Here is a 12,621-nt window from a genome sequence, read left to right as displayed (position 1 = left end):
CGGAGGGCTTTTTATAACATTTCACCCTCAATTTGCTCTTCTACAATGAGAATAAGTATTACCTAAAATAATAGTTGTGAAAATGAAATGATAATAAGAAAGATACTTAGCATAATGTTAGTGGCCCTAATCAGATACTGACTTTCCTATTTGCCACTGTTCCAACAAGAACTAGAGCAGGGGTGGGCAACCGTTGGCACGTGTGCCAAATATGGCATGCCAGTAACTTTTGCTGGTACGCGAAACCCTCTCTTATAATCTTCCATTTACAATTTTTTTCTTAATATCGACTTTTTTATTTTTCAGATAAATTCAGTGTAGGTGCATCTTAGATAAATAAATAATTTTACATAACAAGTTATCTTAAAGACCATAGACATGGATTGATGAGAGAGGGGAAGAGCAATTTCTATGCTTCTGCCTTAACTCTCCCTGCCTTCCTAGATCTGACCAGTGTTTTGGTTTAATCCGCATACGCTTGTGAATCTTCGTTCTCAGTGATGAATTTTGTTAAGTCTCGTAATAGGAGTAGCCTGACAGATGAAAGTAGTAGTGCGTGCAGATCTCTGAAGGTCACGAAATAGAAACCTGATGTAAAGTCTCTGTCATCAGTGATGCAGTGGCAAAAGTCCCACTGATACTATCAAACGGAGTCATAAAGTTTTCTGTCGGACCATCAGTGTACATGTATACATTAAAAAATAAATGTATTTTTCATCATCATATACTGTGTTTTTATCGCTCGAATGAATTTTATTATTTCTTCAAGGTTCTTCACATACGTACACCTTAAGAGATATCAAGTAGGCGTAACATGTTCTCAAAAAATTAGGGCTGGCACACAGAAGAATTTTGAGTCAGAGATTTTGCTGGTTTTGGCACGTACTCACAAAAAGGTTGCCCACCCCTGAACTAGAGAGAGGGATTAGCTAAAGGACATACATGCATAGCCCATGGACACAGACAATAGTGTGGTGAGGGCCAAGGTGGGGAGGCTGGGTGGAGGGGGGCAAAAAGAGGAAAACTGGGAGACATCTGCAACAGTGTCAACAATTTTTTAAAAAGGAGGATTTACAGCCTAGATACCCCCGACCTTAGCTAAAGGCCACCTTATTTTAAGAACAGTAGTTACAGTTCAATTCCAATAAACAAGGAAAAAATAACATGCATCTTGGAGATGTTTGTTTTTTTAAAAAATATTTTTTGACTCATTCATGCCAAACACATTTTCTGTTGTATATTTATTCTGGGTTTTGGGAGCAGGTTCCAGTTGGGACTCCCCCAAAGGCCCTGTGGTCAACAGTCCACCTCCCAGGCCCTCCCCTGTGCACCCTCAGGCAGGACCCCGGGGAAGCTGACTACACCACAGCTCTTCTGGGGTTGAACTGAGTGAACTGGCCTTAGCCCAGGACCCCCAGCAGTCCGCCCAGGCTCACTGCTTAGCGGATATTATCTAATTTGAGTCTTGCCACAACCCCACATCGATTGCTGTTTATACTGTATAGACTAGAGAAAAGGAGGACCGGGAGGGGTCCAGCAGCTCACTTCACACTCCACAGATCACAGAGAGGGCAGTCAGATGTGAACCCGAAATGGTCCAACTGCAAAGTATACCCATGACATCAGATGCGATTATACTAGGTGGACTGGACTGACCCTTTACCAGTTAATGCGGATACCGGTTAGTAATGCGCATTGACCCTTTACCAGTTAAAAATGCGGATTTTGTCATCAAAGAAAACACGATAATTTCAAGAGAAACATCAAAAGTGCTTTGTCCAAAGTCATGTCCATCGCCAGCTACACATTTCCCCACTTCCAGGTCATTTGTGGAGACCGTCCCAATAGAACTTTTCTTGTTTTGAGGCAGACCATCCAGAGGCCTAATTTTCCACTTCTTCGTACGCTTTGAAGCGCTGCTCAGAAAGTGTGCGTGCCATCGATCGGAACAAGTGGTCATCTGAGGGAGCGATACAGCCACATAGCACACACATCAAGTCGCATACATATCCACATATGTGTAACTCCATCTATTGAAAAAAACTCCACATTAACCGGTGCACCTGGTAAATGAGACAGGGGTGGGGGGTGGGGGGGGGTGGAGGGGAAGGCACTCTGTGCTCCATTGTGTTAGATGACCATATTTGGAGGTGCGTGGTTTATTTGACCATATTTATAAGTTATGTGTTTCCCTCTCAGAACAACTTGTGCACGTTTATCAGGTTCTTGTGATGCGGTGTTCTGTGGTTCGCGTTCCCGTAATCACTCAGCCACAGCCTGGCTAAATTTAGACATGGTGTTCCCACAGAATTAACTCGGAACACCTCTGCATGCTGCAGGCCGCCCGGGACTGATAAAGCTCCGCGTGCAATGCAGCACTGCCACACAGGAATACATTTTTAGGACTTCTTCCATTATTTATGTAGGTCATAGAAATTTGCAAATTAAATAAGTAATATTTAAACTCCCAAATTCAAGTACAAGGAAGTTCTACACTTTTAATACATGTTATTGACTTCTCTTGTGCTTGTCACCCAACTCTCCCACTTCGTAGCTAAATGACCTTGGAATATTTTAACCAAAATTCCTTGGAATACACGTTTTCATCTCTATATGCTGAAGATCAGTATATAAAACCAATGGAATAATCTAGGTAAAGTACTGAACAGTGATTTTTTCAGCAAATGTTAACAGTGGAGGTAGTATTTATTCCATGGACTTGGCTGAATACAATGCTGATTGGCAGTCCTCCTGGCTCTGCCTGCCCTTTATCAACGTGGAACCTGATAAGCACTTTAATTGGAGCTCAGATTCCTCAGGCACAAATAAGGCGAAATAAAGTAGTTTGCCAAGATCTCTAAGGTCATAAGGTCAGCTGATTACAGATTCCTTCTAACGCTGAAGAATTTAGAAAAGTTTTATACTCTTCTCAACTCTGAGTCTTTTGTACAAGGAAGAGCAGTAGGTCCCATTTCCCCTAATTCTTTAGTGTTAAGTAGCTGCTGCTTCTAGATCAAAAGACAAAGACACCGCTGAGCAATAAAGACCCTGGAAATACCAACGCCTTCTGGACAAAGAAATGTATCTTCTGACAAGACGCTTCTTGCATCTATTGTTCAGATTATAATGACTTAATTATAGATTATAAATGGTTTGGGAAAATTTTTGACATGAGCATTTAGAAAAATATATTATGAAACACTCAAAAATCCACAGCCTACTTATATTTTCAAGTCTTATTTTTTAAAAAAGGTCATTTGATAAAAGAACAATAGTCCCCCAACCAAGTTTCTACCCTTTCCGCCTTTTTCATGATCCTCTTTGTGTAGAACTTTGCGGAGTCACCTAGAATCACAGAAAATTAACTTACCAACATATTTAGATGGAAAGATGTTGCTGCTGATTACGATGATAATGAATCTCTCCCTTGGTTTGCGAAATAAACAGAAAACAATATTCCCCATCCTAAACACATACTGAATACCTGCTATGTACAAGGCACTTAGCTGGGATCTGTGATGAATATAAAATTATAGGGCATTGTTTCTAGTTCTGCACACTTTATAATTCAGAGGTGGTACATAAGTATCCAGAAATAACAAAAAGTATGCGCCCATTGCCAATATAGATTAAAAGTCAGAGTCCACAGGTGTAGGTATGGAAAATAATTTCTTGTGACTGAGGTCAGACACTTTTTGATAAGGATAGATCGATTCTGTAAGTCTGTGTTGGATTTTTTTTAAGGTGATCGCATGTAGAAGTTCTTACATCATATGAAAGTGTGATCAGTTAATTTCCTCAGATTTAGTTGTTTATTTTCATGTCCCCTTTGCCCTCTGTTTTCTACTTTTATAAATGTATTGCTACAGAATTTTATTTCTGTACTGCATAAAATATTGCTATGGAAGTCATGAACAAAATCAGGACATTGATTGTCACTTGCTATTGGAAACGTTGCCCAATGCAGCCCGAGAATTGTTAGACATAAAAGGGGAAATCTGCAATTATTTGCATTTAATGGGCCTGTTTCCCAAGAAAATCAAGAGAAACAGGAAAAAATCAATCAATTTATCCATCAATAGGAAAGCTCACTGAATTAGAAAAGAAATCGGGATATATGAAAAGATTTCCTTATTCAAACAAATCATAACTAATTGAACAATGTGATGGAAAGTCTCATCTATAAAACAAAATCTTTAAACTACATGGGTATGATCTTAATAAGAAACATGCACACACACACCCCAACTATGGTGGATTCTATTACATTACAGCTGTTTTAGGGACTGGGCTGCATTTAACAAGATAACCTGAGACACGGGGCTAAGTTGATGGGAGGGGAATGCTGGGAAATCACAGAGATGTCAGATGTCACGTGAGGCTGTGGTTGGGAAATGAAGGAGGAACTGTTTCCATGGCTGAAACCCACGTCTCCCTTGACCCCAGTTGCTTATTCTCCTGAGCTGAAATGCGCAACAACCCTTAGCAGCCAGAGTTACAACGTTCAGATGCTTTTGTGAATTTTAGCATCACGGGCTTCCTGGGGAGGTTTTGTTGTTGTTGTTTTAATATACTTTTATTGATTTCAGAGAGGAAGGGAGGAGAGAGAAATAGAAACATCAATGATGAGAATCATTGATCAGCTGCCTCCTGTACGCCCCCTATTGGGGATCAAGCCCACAACCCAGGCCTGCTACAAGCTAAAATATAGATGATTCAGGGCACCATAGTCAGAGCATATTTCAAGTTTATTCAGTTGACAAGGCAACCGTCCCTGTTCTGTCCTCTTCTTTACGCTGCCATCAAAGACCTGTTTCCTGGCACAAGAACATCTATACTGGACATGGGATACAGATGGAATGTGTTAAAGCTCAGTGGCACCACTGATTAACAGAAAGCAGAATCATTTGATGACAAGAGATTTGAAACTTTACAAATGTCTAACTTCATTGGAAATTCATTATTCTGGCCTCCTCTTATCTTTCTAATCTACTTCTGTGTTGAACTCCTCATATACAAAACTATTCTATATAATAAAAGGCTAATATGCAAATTTTCCTCTCGGGAGTTTGATCGCTTGCTATGATGTGCACTGACCACCAGGGGGCGGCGTGGAACATGGCGGGAGACCAGTGGTGGCAGCAGGGTGCTGAGGGAGTGAGGAAAGGAGGAGGTGGGGAGGCGGGGAACCTGATTGGCCCTGATCTCCGGCCAGGCCTAGGGACCATATCTGTGTATGAATTTCATGCACTGGGCCTCTAGTTAGATAATAAATGAGTGTTGTTTTAAGCCACTACATTTGAGATAATTTATTAAGGCAATCATGGAAAACTAATACATTTATTAAACTAGATTCCTGGACTGCACATAGAAGAAAACCAAGTCTATTAGAATGTCTAACATAAAATATGGTCTTCTAAATGTTATGATGTTAGCCTTAAACTATCCATTTGTTCCAAAAAAGGTAACTTGATTTTGTTCAAAATAATGGTCACATTATTTGTTTTCTACTCATTTATCTGAATGTAAATATCATTTTCTTCATTAGAGGGAGAAGTAATTGTCTGATATTCCAATAACTGCACTGAATCAAACATGAATATTTTATAAGACATCATTATGTCTTATAAACAGAATATGTGAGGAGGCTCCTTGCATTGGCATCCTATAAAGCTACAGGATCCAAACATCAGCCAGTTTAAAATAGCTTGCTTGTTGGGTCAAAAAGGCATGTGGTTACTCTTGCAAAACACAGGAAGCCCATGCCAGAGACAGAGATAAAGTTTTTCAATGTGGAAAACATGCCACTTGCCGAGTAGCTGTTAGATTCATGATCCAATTGTGGAATCTGTTGTGTGTGGTGCCGGGCATGTTCCTTTCTAGCTGTCTGTGTTAAGACTGACCTATTTCTCTTCAGAATTCCACCTCCCTTCTGATCTGTGAAGGCATTTTTTATTTACACAATTATTCTTGGCTTTGAATCCTTGGAAATAAAACAAAAGAATATGACAATGCCTGGTATCCGCAGATTTTGGTTCAGCCTCCTCCGTAAAATGATGCCAGAACAGTATTACACCCACTTAGGTCTCAAAAGAGTCAATCATTTGATAAAGAATTGATACATTATATAATAGTCCCATAGAGTTATTTTTAAATGGTGCTTTATGTTTTTACAAGGACAGCCAATTAACAGGTAAAATCAGCATTTCATTCATCTAGTGATTTCTAGATATTGATACTGGATACAGAAACATTGCAGATGGTTTGAATTTTGTCAAGTCCGCCCTACCAACACAGGTCAAATACTGTGGTTCAGAAAAAAAATCACTTAGTGTAATAAGTGATAATTCACCATGTGATTCCTATGGAAAGAATACTTCTACCTGTTACATGAAAAACATTTAATTTTTATTTACTTATTACAATAAATATTGAGTTCCTTTATGTGAGGCACTGTTCTTGGTGTAGGGGTTACAACAAAGGACGAATCAATGAAGTCCACTGGAGGGTTATAAAAATAAGATTGAAGTGAGTGAGCTTGCGTGGTGATAGGTGCTACTATTTTAGTTAGGTGTTCTGAGAAGGAGGGTGCAGGCACGAGAATGAACTGAGGGAGTGAGTCATGGAGATAGTGTGGGAGAGAATTTCAGCCACCAGAGCCCTGATACAGGAGTGTGATGGGCTTGCTGAAGATACCACAGAGACGTAAATGGTGTCAGCCAGGGAATGAAGTTGAAGGTCATGATGGGAGGAATAGCCAGGGCAAGATTATACAAGACCTTCTAACTATCAGGTGCATTAAAAACTCTATTAGAATTTTCTCTTAGTAAAAGTCATGGCAAGTGGTAAACCACTTCCATCTTAAGAGCATTGTTCTGATCATCCATGCTACATACGTTGGCATGAGAATGGACGCAATGAGTGTAGTGAAGTGGCCTTCATAATAGCGCAGATGACGAACGATGATGCCATGGAAAAGAAGGAGAGCTATGGATCTTGGAGACAACCTTACCCAGAGAGAATAATTACAGGAAGTGTGAGCGTGTTCGTGTGTATTCACACAGGACGCACCACGTTTGTCTTTCTTCGACAAATAGATTTTGAGTATTTTCCATGGGCTGAATTCTGTCCCAGGTGTTGGTGCTATGAGCACAACTATCATACTTCTTTTCATCTTAGAGCTGTTTATTTTATCTGAAACATGGCCTAGACAGATTGCAACATCTACCTGTAGGTTAAAAGCCTAATAGTTGTCTTTTAAGAATGCTGCATTATCAACTTCAGTCTAGTTTTTGAGTTAATCTTAGAAACTATGACCCCAAAATAATACCTGACACTTTTTAATCTATGGACACCAGACCTCTATGCAAACAGTGCCTGGTAGTCATAGTTTCCCACTAAATTACATATTTAACATAAAGTCAACATCTTAAAGTCTGTGAGATACTGTTTCATGCTTATGAGTTCTCTTAGTGCTATTTTTCTTAATTGTCAAAATCTCTACAAATCAGGAATTTTGCTGGAGAATAAAAAAAGAATAAAATCCTGTTTAGAGATATTGATTTCTAAATAAAAAGGCACTCACCTGACTTCCCTCCAGCTCCTATGAGAACGGTAATCCAACATTTTATTCTCTCCAAGAAATTTCTAATAACATCATAAAGTGGCCAAGAGACAGGGTTGCTTAACTTAATTGCTGTTATGACCACTATTTTGAAAAAAAGTGTTTCAAAATATTAAACATCTTCCACCTTAACTCTCTGGTGAACGAATTCTGACTATGAAGTCTGAGACTTTACACCAGGTTTGCAAGGGTAATCAGAGTTGAATGAAGACCGATAATTCATTCTCCTTAATTATAAAGATTGATTCATGTCCACAACAATACATAAAATAAAATAATTTGTTTTTAAATAACTAAAAGTTACTTTCCTTTGCAGACCCTGAAATAGTTCCTATTATGGGTCTGTGACCTCATTAGCATCAGGAAGTAAAACACGTAAAAATAAGCTAAGCATCAATCAGACCATCAAACCTCAGAGGGAAGGTAGGGGAGGGTGGGGGTAAGGAGAGATCAACCAAAGGACTTGTATGCATGCATATGAGCATAACCAATGGACAGACAACAGGGGGGTGAGGGCATGAGCGGGGGGGGGTCTTGGGGGGCAATGGGGGGATAAGGACACATATGTAATACCTTAATCAATAAAGAAATTTAAAAAAATAAGCTAAGCATAAACTGGACATTCATAATTTTGAAACTGTCATCAAATTTTTGCAAATTCAAAAGAAAAGTTCAGGTCATTTCAACGTTTGGGGCCTTTTTGTCTTCACTGGCAAAGAACTGGTATGTTCAGTGGGCTAGACGGCGCTGAGCGGATGCAGGAGGCATTGTAGTTGGACGTGATCCAGACCACAGTGACCTCAATTGAAATTGAAAAATTCACAGGAGACTGATTACAGGAGTGGGAAGTTAACGGTATGGAAATTACACTTGATAGACACGGCACAGTGTTAGCGAAGAATGAGAGCCCTGAAAGCTAGGAAAATGGGGAGTGATGGCCTGGGAAACAAGCGAGGAGCATCTTGCATCGATGGCTTTTTTTTTTTTTTTCTCCTGGAATTAGCGATTTTTTCTTACTGGTATGGAAAATAATTATGATCACTTTGATTTAATTATTCACTGAAAAATCAGTGTTGTATGCCACTGCAAACTGCAGAACTTTTGAAACCTCTTCAAAAGGCTTACCTAGTTAAAATTCATGTGAAAAAGGATTAAGAACTTTCTCTACTTGGAAAACTATATTATTGAATAGCAACGAGGGAGGAACATGAAGGATTTAGTTCACAAGTTAGCTCTCTCTGCAAATCTTACATGTTATATAGTCTCAAAATATTTGTGACTGTTAACTTCTTAAAGGGAACAACACAGTGTTATATAATTTTTTAACACCCACTCCCAACATTGCTGTGATTTTCTTAGTCTAGAGCAGTGATGCGAACCTTTTGAGCTCGGCGTGTCAGCATTTTGAAAAACCCTAACTGAACTCGGGTGCCGTGTCACATATAGAAATGTTTTGATATTTGCAACCATAGTAAAACAAAGACTTATATATATATATTTTTTTTATATATTTTTTATTGATTAAGATATTACATATGTGTCCTTGTCCCCACGTTACCCTCTACCCCCCACCCCCCCCACCCCCGCTCATGCCCTCACCCCCCCCCCGTTGTCCATGTCCATTGGTTAGGCCTATATGCTTGCATATAGGTCCTTTGGTTGATCTTTCCCCCTTACCCCCACCCTCCCCTACCTTCCCTCCAAGTCCCGACAGTCCAATCAATGCCTCTCCGTCTCTGGATCAGTCCTTGTTCATCAGCTTATGTTGTTCATTATATTCCACAAATGAGTGAGATCCTGTGGTATTTATCCGCTCTCAAGTTCCATCCATGCTGTGGCAAATGGTAAGAGTTCCTTTTTCTTCTTCCTCTTCTTAAAGAATACCTTTCAGCATTTCATATAATGCTGGTTTGGTGGTGATGAACTCCTTTAGCTTTTTCTTATCCGTGAAGCTCTTTATCTGACCTTCTATTCTGAATGATAGCTTTGCTGGACAAAGTAATCTTGGTTGCAGGTTCTTGCTATTCATCACTTTGAATATTTCTTGCCAGTCTCTTCTGGCCTGCATGGTTTCTGTTGAGAAATCAGCTGACAGTCGTATGGGTACTCCCTTGTAGGTAACTGACTGTCTTTCTCTTGCTGCTTTTAAGATTCTCTCTTTATCTTTTGCTCTTGGCATTTTAATTATGATGTGTCTTGGTGTGGTCCTCCTTGGATTCCTTTTGTTTGGGGTTCTCTGCGCTTCCTGGACTTGTAAGTCCATTTCTTTCACCAGGTAGGGGAAGTTTTCTGTCATTATTTCTTCAAAAAGGTTTTCAATATCTTGCCCTCTCTCTCCTTCTGGTACCCCTATAATTCTGATGTTGGTACGCTTGAAGTTGTCCCAGAGGTTCCTTACACTATCTTCATATTTTTGGAATCTCTTTTCTTTTTTCTTTTTCGGTTGGGTATTTTTTGTTTCTTTGTATTTCAAATCTTTGACTTGATTCTTGGGATCCTCTTTTCTGCTGCTGGATCTCTGTAAATTATTCTTTATTTCAGTCAGTGTATGCTTAATTTCTAGTTGGTCCTTTTTCATGTCCTCCATGGTCTCCCTATACTTATTGAGGGATTCATTAAATTTATCGGCGGTTTCCATAAAATTCTTGAAAAACCTTATAACCGTGGCCTTAAACTCTATATCCAATCGTTTGCTTTCCTCCATTTCTGCCATTTGTGACCTGTTTCTTTGTCTCCGCATTTTGGCAGCTTCCCTGTGTTGATAGAGTGGCCCTGTGCGCCAGGTGTCCTGTAGGGCCCAGTAGCTCAGCCTCCCCAGTTACCTGGGGTGGACACTCTTGGTGCCTTGGTTGTTGTAGAATCACTGGGAGGAATTGACCTCCAGGCCAATTGGCTGTGAGAATCAGCTGTGTCTAAAGTGGGAGAACTTCTGTGCTGAAGACACCCTTCTGGGGCAAGACTTGCTTCAGTGGGGCTTTGGTGCTCACTGAGTCTGCTCCCTGAGTGCGTCCCTTATGGATCTGAGGAGTTGCAGTCTGGATGAACCCCCTCTGACCACTGGGTACAGTGGCTCCTGGATCTAAGGAGGTGCTAATTCAGCCTCTGCCTGAGGCCACACAGCAGGAGCCACGAAGAGGCTCAGCTGTGAAGCAATGCAAGCCGCTGTGGGGCCTTGGGCCTTCTCTTGGAAGTTCCAGGTCTGCCTGGTTCGGCTGCAGTTAGGTACATTCACATGCAAAAGCCTCTGCCGCAGCCTGGGTGGGGCGGGGTCTCAGGGAGTCAGAGGGCGGAGAAAGTGGCCATGGCCGATTCTCCGCCCGGAGTCGCGCGTCTCAGTGTTCCGGTAACGGCTGCAAGCACCTCTGAGGGAAAGCCGCCCTCAAGTTCGCTCGCTGCCGGACAGACCAGCTTCTCCCCGTGTGAGACCTGGGTCCCCAGAGACTTCCCGGAACCGGAGTTCAGAGCCGTCGGGAGTTTGTGATTCAAAAAGACAGCCGCGTCCTCAGGCGCCATCCCCTTTACTCTCTCGCGCGCGCCGCCGTACCTCTGCACTTCACCTCCGCAGCGCCTCTGGCTCTCAGCGTGCTTTTCTTTCCTTCTAGTTGTGGAATTTACACTCAGCCAGCCTTCCTGTTGTTCTGGATGATGTTTGCTCGGTCCTTTGCGGTAATTTTCAATTGTTGTGTGAGGCAATAATTTCCCGGTGTTTACCTATGCCGCCATCTTAGTTGCTCTCAAAGACTTATATTTTTGATATTTATTTTATATATTTAAATGCCATTTAACAAAGAAAAATCAACCAAAAAAATGAGTTCGCGTGTCACCTCTGACACGTGTGTCATAGGCTCGCCGTCACTGGTCTAGAGGGATGATTTTTTCTATCTTCTCCACTTCCCCTTTAAATGTATAAAACCCGGAGAGCTCAGAACTTCGCCAGAGCTCTTTTCTATGTGCTGTTTCCTCTTCCCAGGTGATCTCATTCTCGCTCATGGATCTCAATACCCCACGCTCTGTGTTGACTCCGGAACTCGTATTGTCAACAGTAACAAGAGCGCAGGGTCTCGGTTTGGATGTCAGGTAGACATCTCAGAGTTGATATCGCTAAAACAACATCATGTACTGTTTCCTTCCCCCAAACCTGCAGGCCCGGAGATTTCTCACTTTCAGTATAAAGCATCTTTATCCCAACACCTGGAATTACAGACCAGTCGTGAGTCCCCTTGGATACTTCTCTTTCTCTCACACCCCATAGCATGTCACCAGCTCTACCTCCAATACATTCACATTCTCGCTTTCTCTTCCTGGCTCAGTCCCCCTCACGGGATGGTGTAGATACTGGTATTTAAATGCAAACACAGTAAATTCATCACCAGGAAAATCAAAGTTTCTGCCTAAAGACTTAACAATAGAAACTCTGTTCAACTTGTTTCAAGAAGCATTTATTCAGCATTTAAATGCTAGGGATGTAGTAATAAAACAAATCTGACATCACTTAATTTTTTTATTTACCAAAACGGATGTCACATCTACTATATGGAAACATTTTACAAATATTAACTCTGAGTCCTCATAGGGACCTTTTAGGGAACCTGCTATCACTGCTCAGATTAAATGTCACTGATGGCGGAAGTGAGGCTCAAAGGGGTTCACCAGATTTCCCAAGGGCACACATCTGGTTAAATATCAGAGCCAGGACTTGAACTTGAGCATTCTGGTATCAGGTTCCGGGCAGCTCACCACCTACTGTGCCCTCACTGTCTCTGCACAAAGACATAAGCCCGTGGGGGAACTATAAGACCAAACGATTGCAGCAGAGAATGTAATATGTTAGAATAAACGTGTGGCCACAGTGTTTTAGGAGCCTTCTCTAACTTAGGGCATGCTGAGTGAATTCCCTGAAAAGGAATACCAGGGGGAAAGGCTGAGAGATGGGGACTAGCATCTTGGCCAGCACCACCCTTGACCTGGCAAAGGGCATTAGACTTATTGACTCATTT

Source organism: Myotis myotis, unplaced genomic scaffold, assembly GCF_014108235.1.
Source record: "Myotis myotis isolate mMyoMyo1 unplaced genomic scaffold, mMyoMyo1.p scaffold_m19_p_21, whole genome shotgun sequence".
Classification (NCBI taxonomy): Eukaryota; Metazoa; Chordata; class Mammalia; order Chiroptera; family Vespertilionidae; genus Myotis; species Myotis myotis.
Note: the sequence above shows the minus strand (reverse complement) of the source record.